At 41.2% G+C, this 26,325-nt stretch overlaps 1 long non-coding RNA gene across 3 annotated transcripts in view; it reads left to right on the top strand.

Annotated features, from left to right (window-relative positions):
• LOC144017998 (uncharacterized) overlaps positions 1-26,325 on the top strand; it is a 260,312-nt gene that overhangs the window by 107,279 nt on the left and 126,708 nt on the right. The window contains exon 2 of one of the 3 annotated variants that reach the window (XR_013283317.1): positions 24,241-24,307. The exons of the other annotated variants lie outside the window; for them this stretch is intronic. This is a non-coding gene — a long non-coding RNA (uncharacterized LOC144017998). The remainder of the gene's footprint in view (positions 1-24,240; positions 24,308-26,325) is intronic. 3 annotated transcript variants of the gene reach the window in all.

The following is a 26,325-nucleotide window of genomic DNA, read 5'->3' as shown; positions in this document are numbered from 1 at the left end:
CTGCAGATTTCATTTATTGCGGGTATTTTTTGGAACCCAACCCCAGCGGAAAACCAGGGAACACTGTATTTGTATCGTTGAGTTTGTGCGTGTCCCTTATTGTGAAATTCATCGTCAAAATATAAGTCAAAAGATAATTTAAATCAAAAGTACTCAGATGCAAAAACAAAAATGGCAGACTTTTATTTCTTATTATTTCCCATTTCCAGAGATACTTTTGTTTTTGAAGTCGGACCAGCGGTTTCTGAGAAAACCATGGCCGTTTTTGCCAAAAAGTGAAAAAGTCAAACTACAATAGCTCATAAACCATTAATCTGATCAAGATGAAATTTGGCTTTCCATGCTATGGTATACCGACACCAACAATTACAGCAAAATCTGAAAAAGTAAGGTCTCAGTCATTGGTGAACTGAGGCGGAATGACCCCACTGTTTTTTTTTTTTCTTCATGTTACTTTATTTTTGCCCACTTATGAATGATATTATAACGTTAGACAGCCATTATTATCATACAACAGTCTTAAATCAGCCATCTAAAAAGTCAAGAGGATTGTATCTTACCAAAAAAAAAAGACGCCTTACATCTAAAACATCAAGGGTGCCCTTTAATTTAAAGATCTAATATAAATGATAATAATTAACCTCTGATTGAATATTTAATATGTGAGCACTACAGATATCTGCATGCGCGCGATCGTTTGCACACATGCGTCTTCCCTTTGGGTTTGTGTGGACACCTCCATGTTGCGTGCGTGTGCGTGCATTTGCACCATGGGAATTGTCTTGCTCCACTTGTATTCTGACGTTTGATTTATGTTTGTGTGAAACCATTTTCATGCAAGCCGTTACGCAATCCATAAAAGCGAGCGTGTGGTTTTCAGTGAGCGCCGGGACCGGTCGCGGCATCGCGAGCATACCAAGTGGCCCCGTCTTTGTAAATTTCATTACTATATAGACATCTCCTGTGCAGCTCTGACCACACAAGCTAAAAGGTGCCATTGGCTAATGAAGGAGGAGGCTGCTTGCAGATGGATGCTGGCATCACCGGTGCAGCGTGCTATAAATATGTGAGCATATTTTTGAAGACATATGCGAAAAGAGTGACACGGTTACTGTTTCTGCAAGATGGGCTGCACTATGCTGACTTGTACATAAAACAGTTTCTGAATAAATAAAATAGGAAGAAAATCAATATGTGAAATACAGGAATACTGCCCGGCTTAATTTTGAAATATATTTAACTGCATTTGCCAATGAATTTGAACATATTTGATAGTCCAAAAATATTTATTCCAGATTGGCAGTTTCACACTTTCTGCATGATGATGATCGTCGATGATTTGATGTCTGTAAAGCTAAAGTATATTGAGGCATGTAAAGAGAAAGTGCTACTGCATTTTTTTTTTTTTTTAGTTTAAGATTCACAATTTGGAAGTATTTCCAAACCGGTGAAGTTTTGGTGAAAAACTGCTGCAAGCTAGCGCCACTTACAGGCAAGGAGGATTCACTTAACGTCTTCCCCCTCTGCCATCGCTCGCTTGTACTCGTCTGCGTCACGAGTACTCGAGTACTTAAAAAAAAAAGGCTGGTATCGGCCCGATACCGATACCTGGTATTGGTACTCGCCCATCCCTAATTAAAACAATTGAATCCTTTGACAGCTCAAATTTAAATTAAACTGCCAGTAGAGTGTAAAATACTGTCAGTTATGTGCATTCAAAAATGTACAATTGGAAACATACAAAAGATGGAAATAAAAGGACCTGAAGTATCATGACCAAGTGTTCCGAATTGCATTTCTTTGAACATATCCCAATTTGGTTAGCTTTTCCTCCCTTCTTTTCACATCTTTTTACATTAATTACATTGCCGTCCTCTTCCCTCTGCTTTGAGTGACTACTTTTCTTGAGTATTCACGTTTTTAATTTTAAAATGATCTATTTATACTTCGCATCGTATCCTTAGCACCATATTAGCTCGATTCCATTGTATTGGAATTAGATGATGCCAGACTTTGATCACTACAGTGCGTCATAACAACATTCTATTGTGAAGCCTGAATAACACCACTACACCAAAGTGCGTCTTAATACTATCCAAGACTGCTTTAAATCAGTTTAGAGTTGCCTACACAAGCCCCAGACCTATTCATCTACACTCCACTCCTTTCTCAATACTGAAAAGAGATGCCTTTTACATTGGAAGGCAATACAATGACAATTAGATTACGCCGACTGCACTTTGGTCATCCATGCGACTCTTGTGACCCAAATGATTGGTTAAGATCTGCCAGCGATGGCTCAGCTGGGAGACAGAGGTGGCGCTCACGGCGGCCTCATTGTTCAGCGGAGAACTTGATGTGCAGCTGGTGTTGCCTCTGATGTGATTTGGCCTTTCTCCCATCCTCACTTTGGCTGATAAAAAGGTTTCCGTGCGGCGGCGGCCGCAAGTGGCTCATGAGCCCGTTGAGAGATTTAGGGCAAAGATTGCGGTCAAGAAGACTTGGGGTGGTGGTTGCTCAAGTCGACGCATATTGTGGAGTGTGTTGCAATGTTGTTTATGAGAACTGTGATCTGGGCTGATGCAGAACTTGTCGTGTTGGTTTAGAAGTGTTTTGGTCAGAAGTTGGCGGAACAGACATCATGGTTGACTTTATTTGTTGTGTCTCCACTGGGTTAGTGCTAATCTAGAGTTGTTTCTGCTGTGTGGTGTTTGAAAGTTTGAAATTATGTACACTGTTCATTATTATTATTATTATGACCATGTCTGACCTATTGTGCATATGGGAATCTGGGGAAATGTATATAAAACAAATACCAACCCTGTTTTCAAACTGCAAAATGTACATTTTATTCGCTTGTATACTTACTTACAATTTTTTGTTTTTGTACTTACAAAGTTTTGTTTTTGCTTCACTTAACTCATTCACTCCCGGCCATTTTCACAGAAGCAAACCCGTTCGATCCCGGCTGTTTTACTGGATTTTGACTGATTTTGCAAGGCCCACAGAATATTGTGTTCTATTGCTATAAAAGCATGGAACCTATCAAAAGAAAGATTAAAGTCTCTTCTTTCATAAGGAAAAAAAAAAGTATGTTTCTATCTGTTTCCGTTTTGCAGCAATTAGCATTAGATGAGAGCTAAGTTTCACCAGTTTTCACAAATCTATTTAAAATTGTAAGTAATTGAGCTTTTTTTTCTAGAGGGCCCTGGTTGATCTCCTTTGCTCTGCTGCCACCTGCTGGCCGTTTGTGTAATAACTACCATTTCTGCAACCGTTCATTGCAGTTGAGAGGCTGCATCAAAGCCTCCCGTATGCTCTAGCATTTAAAAAAAAAAAAAACCCAAAAAAACGTATAAATACGTCTTTGCGACAGAACGAAAAAAAAAACGTATTTACACGTTATTGGCGTTATTGGGAGCAAATGAGTTAACTTAAGCCCAATTCACACTGGCTGAGGAAAGGATGCGGTGCATTTTCCGTACAGCTATTTCACACCGCGTGCGTTGCGTGTCCGGAAATCTGCTCCCGACAGACCACAAGATCACGTGGGGTTCACACAATAACAACCATGTAAAGAGAGATGCCTATTTGTAAATTGTAATTTGTCTGTTGTCACATCGATATGCTTTTTGTTTCTGAGACTTCTACCATGGCTTTTCTACCATGGGTGAGTACATTTTGTGTTTAAATAGTGTCATTTTGTCATGTTTAATTTATCCTGAGCTCATTTTTTGTCTTAAATGTCTGACTCATGTCATGCTACGTAGCTAGCTATAGCTTCCGTCCCAAAATTACGAGTTCGCAAACGGTTTTATTTTGAAATATACCGGATTTTCCTTGATGCGAGATGCCCGACTTCCTGTTCGGCTTTTTTCAGCTTCATGAAATTCCGCATGCGGCGTCCGGAAATAATAGAACGCTTATATACGGTATATTATTAAACCTTTGAAAACTCTTTCTGTATACTGTCTTTCTTTGTAAATATATTTCTATGTTTCAATGTGGGCACATGCGGCTTCTGTATGTACAAAATACGTTTTACTTTAATGTACTACTGGGTGCGGAAATGACGGTACATATGCTACTGGCAAATATACGTACGTGTCAAAGTGCAGTGGTACACATGAGCGGGATTACACATTTGTTTTTCTTTCATTAATATATATTAACCGATATCAATAATGAAATGAGTCAAAATATACAAAGAATAAGGGGTAGGACTAGATAAGTTTTCAACATCTTCCTACTCCCTTTGAACATGTCAACTGTTTGTATAAGATTTTTTTCTTTTAAAATGTTCTTATATGTTTATATGTTCAATAAGCAAACAAACAAACAAATGGGGCGGGCCAATAATGTTAACTATTAAACATATAAGACACAACTGTAAGAGAGCACACCAGAAAAGACCTGTAAACCACACCGCACATAACCGACCGTCCCTGATCAGCTGGAAAATTCAGTTTCTTGCTCAACCCATGAGGCTTTTGGCCCGTCGTGCTGTTTTTGTATCCGCCGCAGTCTGTTCTTCCTCTCCTGTCAAACATAACAGCAGAACACATCGGCCTGCTGTCAGACAGCATTTTCCCCACAGCCTGAAGGTTTTGAAGGAAGAGAGACAGAAGCCTCCCAGCGTTCAGCCCGTTCGTTCATTCCACACCTCTCGGAGCGTCGCGGTTATGTGGGAAGAAGAGCTGTCTGACGAGACCACCTCTCCTGCCAGACTTGGAGTAGAAGGTGGGGGGACGATGAAAGCTTCAGAAAAAGAGAGAGCGAGAGGGGAGAGGAGCCTGGAGACTATTTCCCCTAATCTTTATGTATTAACAAAAACAACATATTCTCTCAAGCTTGCCAAAGCTTTCGCAACCTCCTGAAGGAGGAGAATTTTGGACAGGATTTGTTTATCTATCCACTTGCGAGTGTCTATGGCGAGCGTGGGCGTTTGGGTGTGGGTTAGAGAATGTACCACAGACTTTATTAATATATCTGCACTTCATATTGATCTGAATGCATGTACTTTGACCACACAGTCGATGTAAACTTTGACCCGCAGTAATAGGTTAAATGTTTTTTTGAACAATCTGAATGGTGTGTCGGCAACCGGTGTATAAATTTTTAATCGCAGCGAGCAGCTCTGGCTTCGCTCTACTTTCTGGGCAGATTTGTGTTTGTCTAAACTTAACTTGAGATGACATGGCATCTGCGTCTGGGTGTCAACATGTGTGTGAATGTTTGGAGGTTCATTACCACCCAAACTCTCATCCTGACTGCGGCAACTTTGGATACTTGATGCAGCCCGAGTTTGGATAAACAGAAGCTCAGACCTTGCTGTTACTTTAAATAACTCGTGTTCTTTCCCCCAATGAGAACATTTTACTCGCATGAAAAAAGTACAGTGGAACCTCCAAAATGTATTGCCCCTGAGCTTGGACAGTTTTGATGAATAAGCTTTTAAAGTAGGGATGCACGGTATGCTATTTTCAACCGATACGATATACCAATAATTTAGATCGTGTCAATAACCGATAAGCTGATAATTGTTTGCAACTTAAATTGAATACAAATATACTTTCGAGTCCTTCTATAAGTCCAACATGTACAAATACATTGAAACATGAAGCAGAATTTTGTTGCTATCTCTGCTTCAAAGACAACCAGTACAGTAACTCATTTTGAGTTTGTCAAAACAAAACAGTCATGTTTTAAAAATGCAACACAAAACTGCTAGGGTAACATTTTGGGGAGACACAGTAAAGAAAGCCCACTCTGGCAACCGCCATGTTGCCATGATGCATCTTTTTGAGAAAACGAGGTCACGCGCATTATGACGTCACAAATATGCAACACTACCATAGGAAAGGGGAGGGGCTGAGGAGGGGCTTGAGCCACAACAACAACAGATTGACCAGCACGGCATGTCTATTATTGGTGGATTTGGTGGATCTGGTTCATATGTATGACGTGAAATTGGTCGTTAACTGCCGATAATTATCGGCCACCGATATTATCAAGCATCCCTATTTTAAAGTCACGCAAAACTTTGGGGCTCAAACTGATGAATATCATACGAGACCACAGTTCTTTAATCATCAAATGATTAACACAATCAGGATTTTTCAGCCAATAACCAATCATTTTTTTTGTTTGTTTTTTTCCTTTTCTTTTTTAAGTAGATAACCCATCACTAATTTGATCAGAAGGTGTGAAAATATAAACTAAAACCGCTTTTATATTTACGCTACAGTCGACCGCTCCTATTACTGGCCACGAATAGTGAAAACCCACATATAATTGAAATGCATGGACAAATACAACCCCCCCTCACCACCACCACAGAAAATTCTTCAAAACAAACTGATAACCATTAAATCTAACATGTAATGTCTTCTTTTGCGGAGCTGATTAATGACAAAAAAAAAAGGAAGACAATAATTGATTTTGCATAATATGCTAAATATCGTCCGATCAGACCGGTGTAAGGTCTAGTTGAACTAAAGCCTGTATCGACCCAATATGGTGCCTGGTTTCGGTACTTACCCATCACGAATTGCCTATGAATTACCTTGAGAATAAGTGAACAAACCAGTGGATCAAACTGCAGTACCTAGAAAATATGAATTTTATTTCGGCATCTTCTCTACATCTTTAGTTTGATTTGCTCAGATTTCCAAATACAAATACAGCACCTATTTGTCTCGCTCTGCCATTATAGATGATCCTGGCCCCTTTATATAATTCATATGTGTGTCTGCATGTATAGCTCTTAACTCATTCACTGCCAATGACGAATATAGACGTCAAAAATCCAAGCAAACAGCCAGTGCCAATTTGGACAAGAAATTTGAATTTAGTTTTAGTTATTCATTGTTTTTCATTCATAGTTATTAATCATTGTTGTTATTAATAACAACGATGCCAACAATTTCATTGCCTTGTGCTACCATCGTGCATAGAACGGATTCCTGTTACCCTACAACACGGGCGTTGACGTTCTTGTGGTCGGTCTTGGTCTTACTGAGACCACATACTGGGTCTCGGCCTCCAAAAGTCAATTTTAGTCGACTAAAATTGCTCTTTATTTTTGTTGACTAAAATTGGATTAAAACTAAAATACAATCAGGTGACTAGAGTTATGACTAAGGCTTTAATGACATTTAGTCAGAAGACTATAACTAAAACTAAATTAAAATGTCTTTTTTTGTTATTAAAATTTAAATTGTATTTATTTATTTTTTTCCAAAATTAACACTGGCTGTTTGCTTGGATTTTTGACGTCTATAGTTGTCATTGGCAGTGAATGAGTTAAGCTGCGATTGAACATCATGCAACGTGAAAGAGGCCCCTGAGATGCCCTCTGCCTGATACCATCCCCAAGCCACCAGGTTTCGCCCGACTCCCACGCGCATCACGTATGCTTCACACCATGACCTATATTAATCAATGACAATATGATTACCTCCCGAATGGCTGCATGCATTATTTAAAACAACGTCCCCTGGCTTACTTTGTGTCAACCTTTAATTCAAACGCTGTGTCAATAATTAATGTTGAGATTAACCGTGCACACCTTCTGAGGGCGGTGTCGAGAGCACGCGTATGTGATACTAGGAGAGCTTTTGACACGGCCATGTGGAGTGGAGTGGAGCGATGATAATCTTGGCAATGCTTCTTGAGTGATGGTCTTGGAGCAACTGGTTGAAATTGTAAACGTCTCCCACTTGAGTACCTCGATGTTTAGAGAGTCACTCTTCTCTCCCTCCCTCCCTCTCTCTCTCTCAAACTTTTTGGATGATACCAACAGAAGCCGCGAAGATGTTGAGTTTTTGTTTTTCTCACGGTGACATGGGCTGAAGAGTTATTTCCTTCTCTCCGAGGCGAGGGGGGGCGGGGTCATACAGTCTGAGCGGGAGCCTGCGCTTTCTCACACGTGGTTGGACTCTCTGCATCCTTCAAGGCCCCCTGAAATCTGTCTGGGTGATAAGCTGCCAGCGCAGATGGGAACAACAGCAGATAGGGCTTTTAAAGCAGTTCAGCTTGACTGGAGGGCTTCTGTCTGCCTGCCAACAGTCTGATTACTCAATCCAGCTTTTCGGCTGCTCACAATCTGCCCTAACGGCTCCCAGGACTGGGCCTCATGGATACCTGTCAATACCTGATACTTGGGTATTAGTACTGCTACACCACAAAGAAGGTGAAAGGGCGTATTTTTTGTGAGGACACATTTGTTGCACTTCAAGTTCAGCTTAGTAGAAAAGGTGACTTTGTTTACTCCGTCAAATCGTACATTCCAACATTAGAACGGTGAAACACAATATGGATGATAAAGTTAGTTTGACTTCAGGTAGTGGGTCATTCCACTTCAGTCTACCAAATGAGTGAAACCCTTCTTTTTTCAGGTTTTGCAGAAAATTTGTATGTGGGTATGACATAGCATAGGAACTAGAAAGCCAAATTCCAGAAGTTCAGCTTGATCAGATTAACGATTTCAGAGGTATTGCAGTTTGACTTTTTTTTTTTTTTTTTTTTTTTTAAACTTCTTCGCAAAAATGCCCTTTGGCCGCCAAATTTGAAATGGCCCTTTCTCCAAAAGCTGAAAGGGTGTTTGTAGCTGACAGTAGAGTCACAAATAGCAAATATTTTGCCACAAGGTCGCTTTCCTTCACCAGTGCAACACGACATGGGTAAAGACCATGAGAGAGCATAACAATTTATTTTGACGCCATATTGTCCAACCCTACAACTGTATATTCTATTGTGCTTCTGATTTGGCTTTTTTTTCTTTTTTTTTTGCGGGATATGTCTGTAAGAGGCCACATATATATTTACGAACCTCCACTGACTGCAGACAGGACAACAAATGTTATGACCATAACATGTTTAGATTTTACCTTCAAAACTTTTCAAAACAATGCTTGCGATATCTAGACAACTAACCTCAGAGGAATGTTGTTTTTTTCTTTTCTTTTCTTTTATGAATCACTATCTGTTCTGAATTCGTTTGCCTTACCTTCATGCTCATTTGCAACAGCAGCTCAATATACAAAGCAGGATTACATGAAATTGATTGTCCGTCACCCTTGAAATGTGAGGTTTCATATATGAGAAGAAGAGATATGAAAGAGACTCGAGAATAGAAGCTCTTTCATAGTCGCTAGATATATCATATCCAACCCCTGCATTGCATATCATCCTTAGCAACTGCATACAATTTTTGGATCATATGGAGGTGATGAATATACTATAACAAAAAGTAGAATACAACAGTGATGAAAATGTGATGAAAGGCCTAAAATTCACAACAAAATGAGTTTTTACACACAGGTGGAATTGTCAGCGTATTGAAAAAAGAAAAATGCATATTTTGCCTATGGAAACAGTTTGTGCGATTAAATGATAATTGGTCCAGATACTGTGACACTCGCTATTACAGAACACGTACATATTGTAGTCACAAAAAATGGCGGTGGATGATAAAGTATGGTTTGTTTGAGGGGTGGAACACATTGAAATATTTATGTAATTAATAAAAGAGGCGAACATTAATGCCATGGAAAACATCAAAGACATCCATGGTTTGGCACCTTCGGTAACACTCAGTGAGAAAGCCAACATCAAAATAAAACTTAGCATTCTGAAATATGCCTGCACATCAATACCTTGGTTCACTTTTATTTTGAAATATCTTGCGGTGTAATGGCGGATGTCTTGACTTGACTCTTGACTCGTAGTTGGGGCGGGCTTATATCGCCGTCACAAACTGTTGCCACCGATATCAACACAATGCCTTCCCAAAATTATGTTCACGTGCTAATTAAGGATCCTAAAAAGCAAACAAACAACTAATTAATCTAATCTAATCATCTAATGCTACAGTCTTCTCTCACAAAATAACAACTAGAAGAGGGGATAAGTCACATGTTCGTTTTGAGCATTTTCACTAAATTCAATGAAAAAAAACAAAAACATTTGGATGTAAACCCCATTATTCGCTTGCTCAAAAGTAACAATATTAAACAAATTTGAAATAGCCGATTTCAAGCACTGGAAATTTTATCACAGCTCTCCGTGAGCCACAAACCATTTCATCCCGGCCTTCTTCTACTGCCAAGTATTATTCATGTATCACCATGTCCCACACACGGCTGACTTCAAAGTTCTAATGCATTCAAAGTAGGCTATTTAATGTCAGGAAAAAAAAATATTTATCATGTTTTTTTTCATGGTGGAATTTTAGTGAGAGAGCCTCCGCTATTCATCATATTCACAGCTTGCCTAAAACTATGCAAGCGGTATTTTCCCCAATTAATGCTGATAAAATGTTTCCATTATGCTTTGAAATCAATACTTGTTTGCGGCAAAAGCAGAAAATGTACCCTTAATAGCTGAAATACATTAATCATAGAAGGAAATTGAAAGCAGTATAAAGTCATGCAAAAACATTTACCAGAGTCCCAAAAAATTATACAGCTCCCATATAATTCTGTCAGTAAAATCCCAAGAAAATTTTATAGGAATCAGTGATAAACTGTTGAACAAAAGGGTTACTCAACTATTTCATCAGAAACATTATCGTCTCTCATGGATGCGAAGTAGATCAATGGAAATATAATTTATCTAGCGCTCGCGTGCTTGCAGTGGTTATAAAAGCTAGCGGAAATCCTTAGTGGTTTACAATCGTGTACAGAAGCACTGTACACAATATGCACATTCCAGCGTTTGTCCTGTTAACCTATTTCGCAGATTGCAGGTACACTTGTGGTTGCCCAACAGACAAACTGCACGTCAACTTTTGACTAATACGGTAACAACCGGCCCATTTATTAGTGCTTGTGGAACATTTTTCCGCTGCGAAACAATATGAGGCACCAACTGTTTAATAATACTTTTCCGCTTTTTTTATTTTTTTGTTAAAGGGACTGTCTGCCATGCAGTTTCACTCTGGAAAAGGCACTTTTTAAATACAGGATTTAAACAATCAAACTACTTCTCAACTTACATATCAGGGCTTGTCTTCATTTCTGGTGGTGAGTTCGTCCTAAACCCGCAGCCCCCCCCATCCTGTATTTTGCCATTTTGTTTGTTTTGTAAACAGCAGGACGTTTCTGTGGAGAGACAGTGTTTACACCCCTCCAGCCAATCGCAGAGGAGGGGGGTGGTGCGTCGCAAACTGGGCGGGCTTTGTGACGTCACTCCCGCGGCAATTTGAAAGCAAGCACGGATTTTTTTTCACTCACTTACTCACTCACAGAAGTTTACATGTGTGAATGAGTGAGTAAAAAAAAAAAAAAGAAAAAAAAAGAAATCTGTGAGTGCTTTCAAATTGCCGCGGGAGTGACGTCACGCAGCCGACACGTTCGCCCGGCCCCGTTTGCGACACACCACCCCCCCTGCTCTGCGATTGGCTGGAGGGGTGTAAACACTGTCTTCCCACAGAAACGTCCCACTGTTTACAAAACAAACACAAAATGGCAAAATACAGGCTTGGGGTGCGGGTTTAGGACGAACTCACCACCAGAAATGAAGACAAGCCCTGATATGTAAGTTGAGAAGTAGTTTGATTGTTTAAATCCTGTATTTAAAAAGTGCCTTTTCCAGAGTGAAACTGGCATTTACACTGTGTATCCGGTGACTGCAATCAATACAATTAAGAGGCCTTAAAACAACTTCAAACTCACTTATGAAGTCATCCCTGGCATTGCGACAGGGTTTTATTGCCATGCATCAACATTGTGATCCCAGGGCATTGCGGACCCTTCCCCTGTAATTACCCTCCCCTCACATTGTTCTGGAGGAGTTGCGGTGAACCTCCTCCTGCTCCTCCTGCACACTTTGGGGCATTATCATAAATACAGCACATTAACACTTGTTCCTGCCTTGTCAGGATATAAATTAAGTCTGCAGGTGTCCCAGCGAGGTTTACCCCTGATGCTAATTAAAGCATGATAATTAGGTTTGTTAAATTCGGTCCTTTCAGCCCCAGTGCCCCCCTCGGAATACAACAATCGCAGATTGCAGACAAGAGGAGGGCTTAGAGGAGGCTTCTCCCGCTAACTCATAAGAAGCGACCATCGGGCGCCTGATAAAGTCATTCCACAGTACTGGAGGGAATATTTGTGCTTGTAATTATGATTTCACGTGTGACAATTCTCATTCTTCTGACTTGGGCTGGCTTTAGTGAAGGGAAGAGACAACATTTTGATGAGCTTCTTCCTCATCATCAGAGAGCGCACTATTCATTTACACCAGAGAAATGCCCCAACCCCCCTCTTTCTTCTCCTCTCCCCATGTCTCTATGACCTTGGCGTCTGGCATGCCTTATCAAGCAAGAGACAAGAACAAAGAACGGGGAGAATAACAGAAGGTTATGGCAGCTCTTTAAAGCATTTCACAGGCTCAAGCATAAGTTCTGTCTTCTTATAAGAGTGAATACAAAGTCAGTGTATCCAGTGATGCTGAGCTCATTAGGTGATGCCAAGATGTAGGCTGAGGATTGTGCACCTTTATAGAGAGGTCACTAAAGGACACCGATCTGAATATCATTAATCACTCCCGTGCTCCCTCAGAAGGTCTCCGTGCTTTAATGTAGCTCTCGGGTTCAGATGGGGGGGGGGTGCTCATTTTCATATGAGACGGGACTGCTCGCAGCAGAAGAGGCGGATGGAAAATACTATATTTGAAGGGAGTGGCTGATGTTTTTATTATGTCATCCAGCTATTTTGTTTTGTTTACGTACCGCTTAACCTGTTCTGGGTCACAGCAGGGTCTGGAGCGTTTACCAGATGACCTGAAGTAAAAATAGAAGTGCTGTACAGCCTGTCAGTCGCATTCCGATTTTTAAGAAAATCAGCTATGAATCGTTCGGCTTCTTTGATTGCGTCCTATACTTGGGTTTACCCCAGAGAACTTGCTAAGCCTTGGTGTCAGGGATGACAGACTGGGTACAAAATTTGGCCTAAGAAAATGTGTCAATATGGGGGGGGGGGGGTTCATTGTTTGGGTGGTGGTATGAGACTTTGGCCGACATCCAGTGAGATTACTGTTCGTCGACTGGGGAAGGGAGTGCGCATTAAAGTACAATTCACTGCCATTGATGTGTATATCTGTCAATGGCAGTGAATGAGTTAAGTCAATTCCGTTCCCATTGACGTGTATATCCGTCAATGGCAGTGAATGAGTTAAGTCAATTCCGTTCCCATTGACGTGTATATCCGTCAATGGCAGTGAATGAGTTAAGTGCATTTCTTTCCATTATCAAGAATATTGAACATTTGCATTGGAACGTAGAATAAAATATCCATCCATCGATTTTCTTGACCACTTATTCCTCACAAGGGTCGCGGGGGGTGCTGGAGCCTATCCTAGCTGGCTCTGGGCAGCAGGCGGGGTACACCCTGGACTGGTTGCCAGCCAATCGCAGGGCACACCGAGACGAACAACCATCCACACTCACAAGCACACCTAGGGACAATTCGGAGCGCACAATCAACCTGCCATGCATGTTTTTGGAATGTGGGAGGAGACCGGAGTACCCGGAGTAGACCCACGCAGGCACGGGGAGAACATACAAACTCAACCCAAGAAGGCCGGAGCCTGGACTCGAACCAGAGTCCTCAGTAATGGGAGGCGGACGTGCTAACCAGTCAACCACCGTGCCACCCAGAGTAAAATATATTCTGAGTGATTCTACCTCATTTGGTGGCCCTGCCATTCTACAAAGGTTGAAAAATGAAATGTGGAGTAAAAAAACAGCCAAGGCGAATAAAAAAAAGGTGTATTGGGGGGAGCAAGGCGACAGTCCTATTGCTAAAGAGTCATCTGGCTTAGTAGTCAAGCCGTTCATCATCCTCTCCCATGCGACTGAAACTTTTGGACTCTTCAGCAGAGTGAAAAAGAGAGGGAACCCTAGACAGAGATAGAGTGGGAAAGAATTAAAAAAAAAAAAAAAAAAAATCATAATGGGACTGATCCCTCTCGCCCGTGCAGTCCAGATGTCAGACTGCGTGCAGGCCTTCCAGTCCAGGCCTCTGGGACCAGCCTAGCCTGGTGAAGCCTACTGACAGCACAGGGAGAACAGCTGTGCACAGGTCCTCTGCTCTCCTGCTCACAGCTCAAATTTGGGACAAACACGTACCGCTCTTTGTTTACACATTGTTTTTGTGTATGCGCTGCACTTGTTTACAACCCCTTTTGTTGTCCCTTTTTTTGTGTGCCATTGTTCTGCATCGTCATCACTTTTTGAAGTTTTGGTGTCGAGCAGCTGATGGCTCTCCAGAGGTGTTTACGGATGTATGCCACAATGAGCATTTTTTTTTTTTTTTTTTAGAGAAAGTTCCATTTTTGGTCTCCTGTTGAGCAGGAGCACACCTGATGTCTGGGCAGCCTCACTTTGGATCACGTATGAGATGATGACGGGTCACTGAGTTGCTCGAGCGTCTTTGTCAGCACTTTGCCAGTTCTTCAAACGTTCGGAGAATATTTTCAGTCAAAATAAAGGACAACACAATGCGTTGTCGTCCCGCTGCTGTTCACACATTTTTCAACTTTTGTGCTTCCAACTTTCATGGGGTTTAGTGGGAAAGCTGAAGTTGACTGGCTCCAAGGCGTCAGTGGTAGATCTTTAGATTGATTAAATAACATTTGCATGTAAAATAAAATACAGGATGTTTTTTGCCCACAATATGTAACTGATACAGTAAAACCTCCGCTGACGAACGCTTAAGCTCACGAACTTTTCGCCTCAAGAACATTAAATTCGCGAGCATATAGTCTCTGCCGCCGAACTTGTTTTCGGCGGACGAACCAAACCACGCGGTCGAACCGCGCCACGGTGGCGGCCACGAGAAGCTGACGCACGCTCACGGTGTCCCAGTTCGTCACGCGGTTTGTGTTTGATAGACATTTTGGACCATATTGAGTGTACTTTTGCTATTATGGGACCGAAAAAGACCCCACCACAGGCTAGTGTTAAGCCTAAGAAGACATTAAAGAAAATTGTGATCGAGCAGAAGAAGGAGATCATTGAAAAACACGAACGAGGTGTGCGTTTGTGTGACTTAGCGTCCCAGTACCAGTACGCTAAGTCTACCATTGCTACCATCCTTAAGAACTACCATCACAAAGGTAAATAAAACGACTTTATTATACGGTACAGTTTATTTCTTTAATTACAATACAATAGCACATTTATTATACACAAAATAAGGTATATTTTTTGTGTAGTTTTAAGGCTTATTTAGTAGAAAATTATGTTTTATAGGGACCTGGGAACGGATTATTCTAATTTTAATGGTTTCTTATGGGAAATAAATGTTCGGAAGATGAACTTTTCGCCTTACACACACTTTCTCGGAACCAATTATGTTCGTGAGCTGAGGTATCACTGTATTTGTAACGATTACATTGACACGTTGCTGCTGTATCCACCCCGTTTCCAGGCATTTTTATTTATTTTTTTAAAAGCTCTGATATACTTTTAAAAAGTTAATCAGATATGGGTGAAGGCCTCACTAGGGTCTTCTCTCTCTCTCTCTCTCTGTCTCTCTCTCGCCCGCCCGCCCTCATGTCAACTGTCCTATTCAGCGGCTGATTTATGGCCTACACAAGTGTTGCGATTCCAGAGGAAGTCATAAATAGAACAAAACCTAGGAAGACAGGAGGGAAGAGGAAACAGACCGAAAGGGTGGTGGGGAAATGCAGAGTGAGAGGTAGAGAGAGAGAGAGCATTCTTTTGACTGATTATTTAAAAGTCATTTTTTTTCTATAGAGGAAAGGCTTTCTGCTGCACTTCTAGTGTACTTGCTTCCCCTTCATCTTCCTTCCTGTCAGCTGACCTTTGAACTGCTGATAGTGGGTATGCCTCCCCGTGGTTTGTTCTCCTAATTGGAGTCAGTGTGCAGATGCCCCTGAAGCTTGAGGGTCCACGTATTGTATGCACACTTTGTTGTTGTACGAGCAATGGCACGGTGAGGAACTCGGGGAGGTCAGTTGAAGTAAAAGAAAAAGACAACGGCAAATAGAGTATCAAAATCAACTGAATGAAGAGGTGCATATTGCTCATATTTCGAATCCAGGGGTGTCCAAACTCATTTCAGGTCCACATTCTCCTGAATTTGAACTCAAATGGACCAGATCAGTTATCGCCAGTGCTGTACTATACTTTGCTCTCCCTGTTGTGATTCCTCAGGTGGTCAATGTCGTTGTCAGTGCAGAAAAAAAAAAATCATAGCAACAACAGTTAATTTTCTTGAGGGATTTCAGTTTGCAGCATGTGTTATATCAATACAGGTTGAATTGGACCATCTGAGGGTTTGGTTCTGCACGGGCTGTATGTTTGAGATCCCTGGTCTAATCCAACTAATTTTAAGCAGCCTATAGGCTTACCTACTATATTACTTGTCCTGACAGTGCCATCCCAAACGGAGTGTGAGACCAACAGGATGCATATTGTAAAATTGGCAAAATGTCTTGTCAATTTTCAATGATTCAATTCACCAAATAACACCAAACCATGGAAACAACACAATTTTTTTTCAGTATAGGAAGTGTAGATTTAATGCATATATAGGCCTAATGTTGTGGAATGTGATACTCATCCTATGAATACATTTTCCTAACAGGTATTTTATAACAGCTGTACGGGCAATGTCTGAATTAAAATGGTACATTACAAATGGAAAAAATGAGCTAATTGACAATAAAACTTAAAAATAATAAATTTTTCATTACCCTTATGTGAGTTGCTGCACATAAAGACAAAACATAGCGATTGTTTTCCTGTGTACATTCCATTTTTAAAATTATTCTTGTTGACTAATTCTTGATGCAGACATTTTGTGCACTGTGTTGCACATGTACCGCTTTCCCACTTCACAGTTAGTACAATTTTTGGTTAATGGCCATCACATTTTTCACATTTTTGCCAATTTGGATAAACTCCACATTTATTTCTTAATCCTCAGAGTGCCTCAAATCTTTCAACAGAATTTACGTTATTCCCTGTGAAATGCACCACAATATGATTGATTCTTGTGTAACTCCTCCACAAAAGCTAGTGGAATGCGTTTAAGTAGTTTTTGCGTAATCTTTCCCTCTAACTGTCCTGAGGGAATAGGCAATTTTGTATCCTTTAAAAAAAAAAAAAAAGGCAAAATGAGTGGGGATTGCGACAAGAGCAAAGCAGTTGTTGCACGAGATACAAATTCTATTGTTTATCACTGTTTTGGTGTGTGTGTGTGTGGTGTGTGTTTTTAGTGCACAGACGGTCCATCCATCACGTCCTCTTTACAGTGTTTCCATGAGTCATTTGCATGTCATTACAGCTTTGTTTTATAAGTGAGTGGCTATTAAGGAAGCTGCTCCATAAAATGCTTGTTAAAATGGAGGGAGGCGGCAATACGGATCTTAAAAATCCACGAGCACCTAGCGTGGTGATGAAAAAGTATGTGTAACCCAGATGTCTTTCCTCTGGGATTCACACATCTGTTGAGTTTTTAATAGCAGCAAAATTCACGCAGTCGCATCGCTCCCTTTCTCTTTGGAACGTCACACATCTGGAACTGACTCGGGGAGCCCCGGCGTTGTCCCCATCTGCGGGGGACGCAAATGTTGGCGCGATTCATTCCAGCCCCGTGGAAGCACATATGCACGGCGCTCCTTCTTGACTGTTGTTGTGTCAATACAAGCATGTAACTGTACATGTACAGAACTCCGGCTGTGTTAAAGTTGTGTAATGACCACATAGTTGCTTCGTTTTTAAATTCCCTGTGACAATTGAAAAACCACCTCAACAATGATGACTCGAGTTGCGCGACCTGATTCCACCAGTTAAGAACGGGGCGTTTGTACGCAGGAACACGACCTGGAATTAGTAGCACGTAGCTCACATCTGGTTGCGCTTACAGTGTCGAGGCGGGTGCGTTCGTGACAGCCAGGCACGTGGCAACAACATAAAAACCTGCAGAGAAAATGTCTTTGTAACTCAGTCGTGAAAGAAATGTGAGTCTGGAAAGTCATTTTGATAAGCACATAATTGTACAGAAAGCATAAAAAGAGAGGTTGTGCAAGGTTCAACCATGATACGAAGGCAGCACGAATCAAGCTCTAATACAAAAATATTTCAAAATACCTGACAGCAGTAAAATGCAATTTTGACCATTTCATCAGTAAAGCTTGAACGCTTTATTGTAATGATGTTTTACTTTTAACAGTCCAGTAACTATTCAACTTGTTTGTTTTTTTTAATTGCCTGTGACGACTAAGAATCCTACGTTTTTATTATAAACCATGTTGAACTTACTATGGCATGTTTATCACTGACATTTAGTAATGTTAGAATATTACTTGAAACATTGCATGTCCAGTTAATGTTTGTTTAGGTCCATATTTTGCACTTGACCTGGCTTTGCAGATTTACCTGCCCACCTAAGCTTGTCATTTGCGCAACTTCATGCCAGATAGGTGGAGCAATCTGGCCTTGCACACATTCTGTTGTCAACTTAAACATATTTGCTCCTTTAGTGTACTAGTGTACGGTACCAGGAAGTTGAGTCATCAAACATAGTTGCAAATATGTCCGCCATACATTTTTTTCCCATGACACCATGGGGTATTGACTTGCTATTTTTGTTTTTGCATTTGGCCTTCACATTATACCATTATGTTTGAAAATTAAATTAACATTGTGAAGTTTTACATTACAAGTCACTGCACAATATGACACTTCAACTGTAAAACATTTAGAGAGATTGAAAACAATATGTATTTATTTAGTTAGAAATTTTTTAACTCTTTGACTGCCAAAAACGTTTAATCACGATGAATCAAAATAACGATGTCAGCCGCCATAAATGTTAAATGACGTCAACTCCTTTTTTTTTTTTTTTTTAAATCAAAGGGCAGTCCAACGTCTCAGTGCAGCGCTGCCTGGTCAATGGGTTGTAGAATCGAAAACACTCACTAACTATGGCCACCAGATGGCAGCATTGTATCTCTTCAATGGGCTGCCAAATTACAATGAAACATGATGAAATCTGGGATGACGTGAATGATAACGTTTTGATAACGTGTGGCAGTAAAAGAGTTAATTATGTAACTTTTTTTTTTTTTTTTTTTTAAATTGAATTGAAATCAATGTACCAGTATCCTTATGCTGCATTCGAGGATGGTCGGAATTTGGAAATATCCGAGTTGAAACTTCCCAGTTATGACCTCAAAGCGTTCGAGGTGAAAGTAAACAACCAAAATGGCGGATAGTCCTCGAGAAAACCTACCTTTTTTTTTGCAATTTTGCTTCATTTATTGTTTTAGTCTTATTTCATAAGCATTCCATACAGTTAAGTAGTTGACCGTATAATTTCATGCAGGGATATAGCGGCAATACTGTCACGTACGTTGCGTTACGTGGAGTTATGGCGAATATTTATGAATGAAGAAAGCTATCTAGTTTTATACTCGAGTAAATTGTGTTTTGCCATTCAGATTGACGTCACATTGTAGTCCGCCGGTGAAGTCGGGGGGGTCCTGTTTTTTTCTTCCAACTACGCAAGTGGAATTTCCGAGTTCAAAGGGGCGTTCCCGTACACACTTCCTGGTTTGAACTCGGAAAAGTCCGACCATCCTCGAATGCAGCATAAGAAGGTAATCGTGAAGCTCTGGAAAAATATTTTTAAAAGCGACGCGTGCATCCAACTGTTGTTTTAACAGTATTTCACCTTCAAAATTGTGTTTTCCTGACTGGAACCACAAACTTTTACTTTTACTTTCCCCATCCCTTAATTTTTGTCTTGTCAAACATTAAGTGGGTGCGCTGTGGTTAGAAACAACTGTTTCTCATTTGTAGCACAATGACTGCTCTGTTTTCAAGGGATACATTTTGTGTGATTACATTCCTTTCCTTTGCATACAGTGAATTGAATTACTGCTCTTAGGGTTTTGTTTTGACATGCTTTTTATTACAAAAAAACGAAAGAAACAAACAAACAATGACCGTCATTTGTTCAGTCTGTCCTGGTGGGACACATCATACGCGCTTTTCATGTCTACTTTGGACTGCATCCACTCACAACTGTTCTCCACCAGCACATTCTGTTTCTACATGACCTCCCACAAAGTCCTCTCGCCTTCTCACCGTCCAGTCTCTCCAAACAGTGTTTCTCACAGCCATTTCGTTCCCTCCCCCTCTAGTCCGCTCGCTCTCATGGACATGACAGTGCGGGGGGGATAAGGGAAGAGTAATTATGGTTCAGTGAGGCTGCCAGGTGTGATAAATGACTAATAAGGGGAGCAGAGCCCTGGGTCCTCTAAGGAGGACTATTACAGTCTTATCAGCACGAGGCTGCAGCTCACAGCCTGGCCCGGGACAGAGGCCCTTGTTGCTCTGCTCGTTCCCCTCCTAACCCTTTCACCTCAACCGGCATCGCTCCGGCCCACCCCAGAGACGAGCTCTACCTTTTAACATCTTAGCGGCCGGCTCCGAAAAAAGGCTTCTTAAATCGGATGTTAATGTGTTGGCACCGTGGGTTTTAAATTCATGACATTTAAAATAACGACTGGGATATTTGGACTGCTGTTGAACATCAAATAACGTTTACATTTCCTGGCAAGGTCAGCAAAAAATTGCAGTGAATTGGAAAGCACGTTGTTCAAATACAAACTGTTTGACCTTTGGTATGTTCATAATTCAAATACTTTTTTTTTTTCCTCCATAAAAAAAAAAAATGTAAATTTAAAGTCCATTATGTCATTATTGAGTTTGTTTTATTCACAGGCAATGCTTTAGTATCATTCAAGCAAATGATACATACGTAAACATTGAAGTTCCTCCAGCAATCCATCCAAGTGAGTCCAATTTGAATGTCAGCAGCAGGACAAAATATATTTTCTCTCAAGTCTCCGATGCAAGACGTTTATGAAGCGACCCCACACAATGAGTTGATTCTTAAGCAGCTGAATGATATCACGTCTGGTCCAAATTGCCTCGCTGACAGTTTTTATCTGATGCTGGGATGATTTTTTCTCAATGCACGGCTGCATAAAATGGCGTGGCAACATAGACATCCTACTGCTGTATGTTGTCTGCGCATCAGTCTCACGTCACTTGAGCCTTCACTTGGAATGGAGTCTTCAGTATATTCACCAAAGCATAGTTAATGAAATTTAATAATGCTTTAGGAATGTGAGAGGTTCAAATTGATATCAACTGTTGTTTACTTCAAACAACGTGTACTGAATGCCATTCTTAAATCAAATAACGAGCACTGGCAAGTACTGTTTTTATAGTGCAAAAGGATTTCCAATTTAAAACATTCCAATTAGGGTTGTGCTCAAAAAATCGATACGGCAATATATCGTTGCGGGCCTCATTACAATACACGTATCGATACGCCGGCGTCAGAATCGATATTGCTTGTTAACTTTAAATAGGCCATTACAGCTTGCATTGTACCTAAAAAATATAAAACCAGCAGCGTCTTTGAAGTTAATTGCCTTCAATTAAGGCAAAAATAACTCACCAGTGATTGGACACTGTGTCTTGCTAAGAAAAATTAAAGCAGAGGAAGATTATCAACATTTATTTACGTATAAACTTAACATGGCACGTGTCTCATGTGGGATACATATGTATCGCAATACGTATCGTATCGTGAGGTTGGCGGCAATGCCCAGCCCTAATTCCAATGGTTTGTTTGCCAATGTTGGTAAATGATGCATTCTGGGATTAACAGATGGCAACAGTGTTCCTGAATTTATATATTAACTCTTTCCAAACATTGAATTATTGTACGTTAAAATAAATTGCGCATTTACCAGCATCTGTTGGCCTTTTTAACAACTGTTGCGCCAGATTGGAAAGGATTTAAAAATACAATTGAATTTTTCCTCTGGTTTACAGCGTAGTCAAAGATCATAACATTGACTGGTGGGAAACCCCCTTTTGCTCATTTTTTAGCTGAATAAAAATAGAACGCAAAGTATGATCCAGTCAAAATCGCACTATTATACAAGTTCTCTGAGCAATCCTAAATTCTGTGCTCATACCCTGCTCGAGACTGAGGATCCATGTCAACCGCAACGGTTGATCCAAGATCCAAGGCCTGTTATATCTTCCGAGGATCAAGATGGTTTTCTGCTTTTTGAAGTTTCTCAATGACCAAAAGAGAGTCGACAGTCTACAACTACATTGCCAGAAAGTGAAAGCTAAGAACCACTTTAAACATATTTTACTGGGTCCATCAAGTAGATCTATCCACCATCTGTTTGTACACGTTTTTTTCCCCCCAAATTGAATTTAGCTTAACTTCAAACGTTCAAAGTCAGTTTCAGAGTCAGACCGTAGTACAACTACCCCGTATTTTTATTGTCTCTTAAAGTACGTTTAATTTGAAGGTGATTATATCGAGATGCCAACCACTTCAGATTTTCTGGAATGCCAAAGAAAAAAATCGGAAGGATTGGCATCCCTACTCGGACTTGTGTTTTTGATGAACGCAACACTGACCAAAGGACAAGGAAAGTTCAGGATTATCGAGTGCATGTACCTGTTATAATTAATTTATCTAAGCCATCCACTACATATTAGGTTGGCTGAAAGGGCAATTTGATGCTTCGAGTGTATGAGCTTGTTCTTATGCTGCGTTCTCACCAAAAGCGAGGGACGGCGATTCGGCGGCGCGTTGGCATTGTAGTCAACGGAGTTGGCGCGCAACGGAACGAAAGTGCGTGGGGCGGCGCGGAGGACGCGTTTCGCGCGTTGGGACACGGTGCGCAACAGCGAAAATCCGCACTTTCGCGACGAAAATCCGCACATTCGCATATTCGTCAAAGTTCAAAAAATTGAACTTTTTTCGCGTTTCGCCTCGCGGTAGCCAATCGGCTTCGAGTACGGGCCACGTCACACACAGCGTCCTCTCTGTTGTCCCCCCGAGCGCAACAACACGGCCAGCCGTGACAGAATGATGATCAAGAAAGTGCCTGTAAGTCTGTTTACTTGCTTTTGAACTGGACCGAGTTAGCAGCAGTGCTTATTATTAACGCCAAAGCTATTTTTAGCACAAATGCCGGCCGCCCGATTGCCACTAAAAAAGCAAAAGTGCTATTACGTACCTCAAAAAAGGAGAAACAAGTGCCACGGCTGTTTAGTCCCAGGAAATAAGTGAAAGTAGTTTTGTTGACTCGCTAAAGTGCTCCACTTCCTTGTTCAACAAGGGACACGCCTCCTCCGCTACGGTGAGTACGAAAGCGCGAATGAGCAGCAACCGTTCGTAACACTCTACGCGGTGAAACGCTCGCGAATGAAGCGTTCCAGTTCGCCTTTTTGGATTTGGTGAGAACGTAGCATTAGTGTCTTATCTGGACTGATTGGACTGACTGGGAAAAAAAGAAAAGAAAGAACCACAAATGTGTTAAACATGCATGCCGTCCTTTAAACTATACCCCCCCCCCCCCCCCTCCCCCATCTAAAACTCAGGGCTAATTCATAGCCCCGTTGATTACCCAGAGGAATTCTTTTATCTCCCCCATTTCATTCCTGAAGCGCTCTGTGGACGTTTTAATGGCTGCACTTTCATCGTCTGTCAGATATTTAAATGGGGAAGTGCGTGCGTGTGGTAAGGACTGAGGCGGTGGAGGAGCCCTCTCAGATTCGCCATGTCAATCTTTAATGCCGAGAGATATGGGGGGGGGGGGGGGGGGGGGGCTGACCTCTCACTCTGTCACGCTGCCTCTCCCTCGCATAAATTGACCCCCCTGATAATCATTTCCTGCTCCTATATTCCGTAACGAGTGTACCAAGAGCACTTGGCAGTCACATGACCTGAAGAGAGCACTTAGGGTTGAGAGAATGCCCCTTTCCCAATGGCGTGGCAAGACAGTCGAGTCTTTCTCTGACATATGGAATACAGTTGGAGAGTCACGACAAGTGAATATCACGCTGCATGCTATGGCGATGAACGTCACAGATGGACATGTAATAGAAATGGAAGTCATTGGTCTAATGGTGGCACAAGAACAAGCCATTTGCCGTCATTGCTATCTGTCGCTAGTTTGCACTGGAGTAATGTGTGGCTGAAAATATTTCATTCTCAAGTCATACTGTGAACATTTTTTCTGCTGTTTGTACATTAGAACAGCCATCTTCAAATGTTTGGCCCATGATGATCGTACCTGCTATTGAGCACGGCTGCTTACCTTGTTTAGCGCCAATTCAATCATGACCAATTTTCCTGTCCGTCGTCTTCCCAGGCCACGCTGCCGCTGCTACCGTGTGCATATGGTGTCACACCTGCTCCACAGCGGTGCTTGTTCACAGGTGAGCACACGCTTTAATGGTGGACAAGGCCAACGCAACCACTTTTGACATTGCGCTCTGAAAACTTTTCTTCCCTGACACAAGATTTTCAATTTCACCTAAAGATGTCATGAAATATTCTTAGTTAATAACTGTAATCCACTTTTGTGCCTATGTAACTAATTACTGGTACTCCAACGAACATTTAATTCCTTTTGGCGGAACCTCTAATCTTTTCATATTAAAATGGTAAAGTGTGGGTATTTATCTTATTACGCAGGTATTACTCTCGAAAGCCCTGAAATTGAATGTATTCTGTATGTAGCACCCAGACGATGTTGTCGTTATGTATGATCATCAGTGTGAGCTCCTATAGACATAATTTCATCAACGAAATAATTTTGTCAACACACATTTTTCACCAGTCTTAGACTAGACGATACTAACCCCCTCATTAATAAACAATAACTGCGACTACATCAGTACGCATTTTTGTTAACGAATGAAGATGAGACGAAAATGTACTTCACTTAATAAAATATGGATTAAAATCTGTGGACATTTTAGTTTAGCATATTATGTTAATATGCTCAAGTTTTCTTATTTGATTGAAATTGCCAACATCAGATGTTTTGAAAGCATACCTAACTTCCTGACCTTTTTTCACTTAACTCGATTAGAGACAATTGCTGTCTTCACATATGGGTTATGTGACGTGTCTTTGTAAATCAAATAAATACGTACGTCAGTAACATAAAACAGTTGTGTCACGAGAGCCGAAAAGATATACTTGTAGTCGAAAAATCAAATAACTCTGAAGATTGGAATATTTTAGATGATCTATTTTATATTGGGAGTAGCCTACAAAGTTCAGTTGTTATTACTAAATAATCCAAGTCCCAGAAGGAATTTTATTCTACTCAAACTGTTTGTTTTTGTGTTCTATGTGGTTAAAGGGATTATTTATTAACACTCTTAATTTGCAAATATGAGATTTGAAAGCTATTTGTTACAGATGGTGGCCGCCCTTTGTTTTCTTTCTCGGTTGTCCGCAAATTCATATTTCTAATCTACAATTTATTGATCGTATTTGTCACATTCTTGCACTATTTTATACTGTCAATATTTCAACACTTCCTTTATGGCCGTTCCATGAAAGTTCCTTTAGAAAAGTGTTTTCATCGTAGACCAGAGTAAGAGCAGGTGGGTGAATAGCCACAGTTGATTAACATGCACATGAGCAAACAATGAAGAGATGTTTGCTATAGTTGACGGCTGAAGCAAATATCTAAAGATATTCATAAAGTTATAGGCAAAAAGGAAACGGGCAGTATATGTAAAAGGGGAGGGACGAGATGCTGCAAACAAATGAGATAGAGTTGCTTGGTGAGATGGAGTTAGAGACAGAGGCAGTGTTCTAATGACTTCACACCCCATTAGCCACTTAGTCTGATGCGTCACACCCCATTATGCTGCTGGAGCAGCAGTGCGTGAACGCGTGAAACCGTACGCTCAGCCAGACCTGTCCACCCGCTCCTAGCGCTCGCTCACTTACAGCAATTAGCGTGTGTGCACGTTTTGTGCTTAACTGTCCAAGGAGCTTGCTTGTTTCTAAAAACAACAATAGCCACAATCATCTGTCCAAAGGGGACGTGTACACTCCCACTATGTGGCATTTCAGCACATGCTTTCTTTCCATGGCGACCCCACGGCTCTCGCCGCAAATGCTGAGAACGGGCCAGAGCTCGGTTTTCTTTGTCAGACTACATCAAGGAGGCGGACGGGCATGCTCCAGAGGACTTCCCTTAATCGCCCTCAAACATCCAAAACACAGACATAGAAGGAGATTGAAAAGAGGGGCCCTCCCCCCACCCCCGCAACTACTCAATGCCATCCTCTGCATGGGCAGCCCCAGTTGGCAGAGTGTGAAGTGTTCCTCTCCAGGACCGAGACCCGCTAACTCAAATCCCTGGCTTGAAGCCACACTCCTCTCCATTACAAACACTGGGCCCATTTATTCCAGCGCTCCCCCCCCACTT

The sequence above is a fragment of the Festucalex cinctus genome, chromosome 4 (genome assembly GCF_051991245.1).
Source record: "Festucalex cinctus isolate MCC-2025b chromosome 4, RoL_Fcin_1.0, whole genome shotgun sequence".
Classification (NCBI taxonomy): domain Eukaryota; kingdom Metazoa; phylum Chordata; class Actinopteri; order Syngnathiformes; family Syngnathidae; genus Festucalex; species Festucalex cinctus.
The sequence above is the reverse complement of the archived record's forward strand: the minus strand, read 5'-3'. Positions and strand labels throughout refer to the sequence as shown.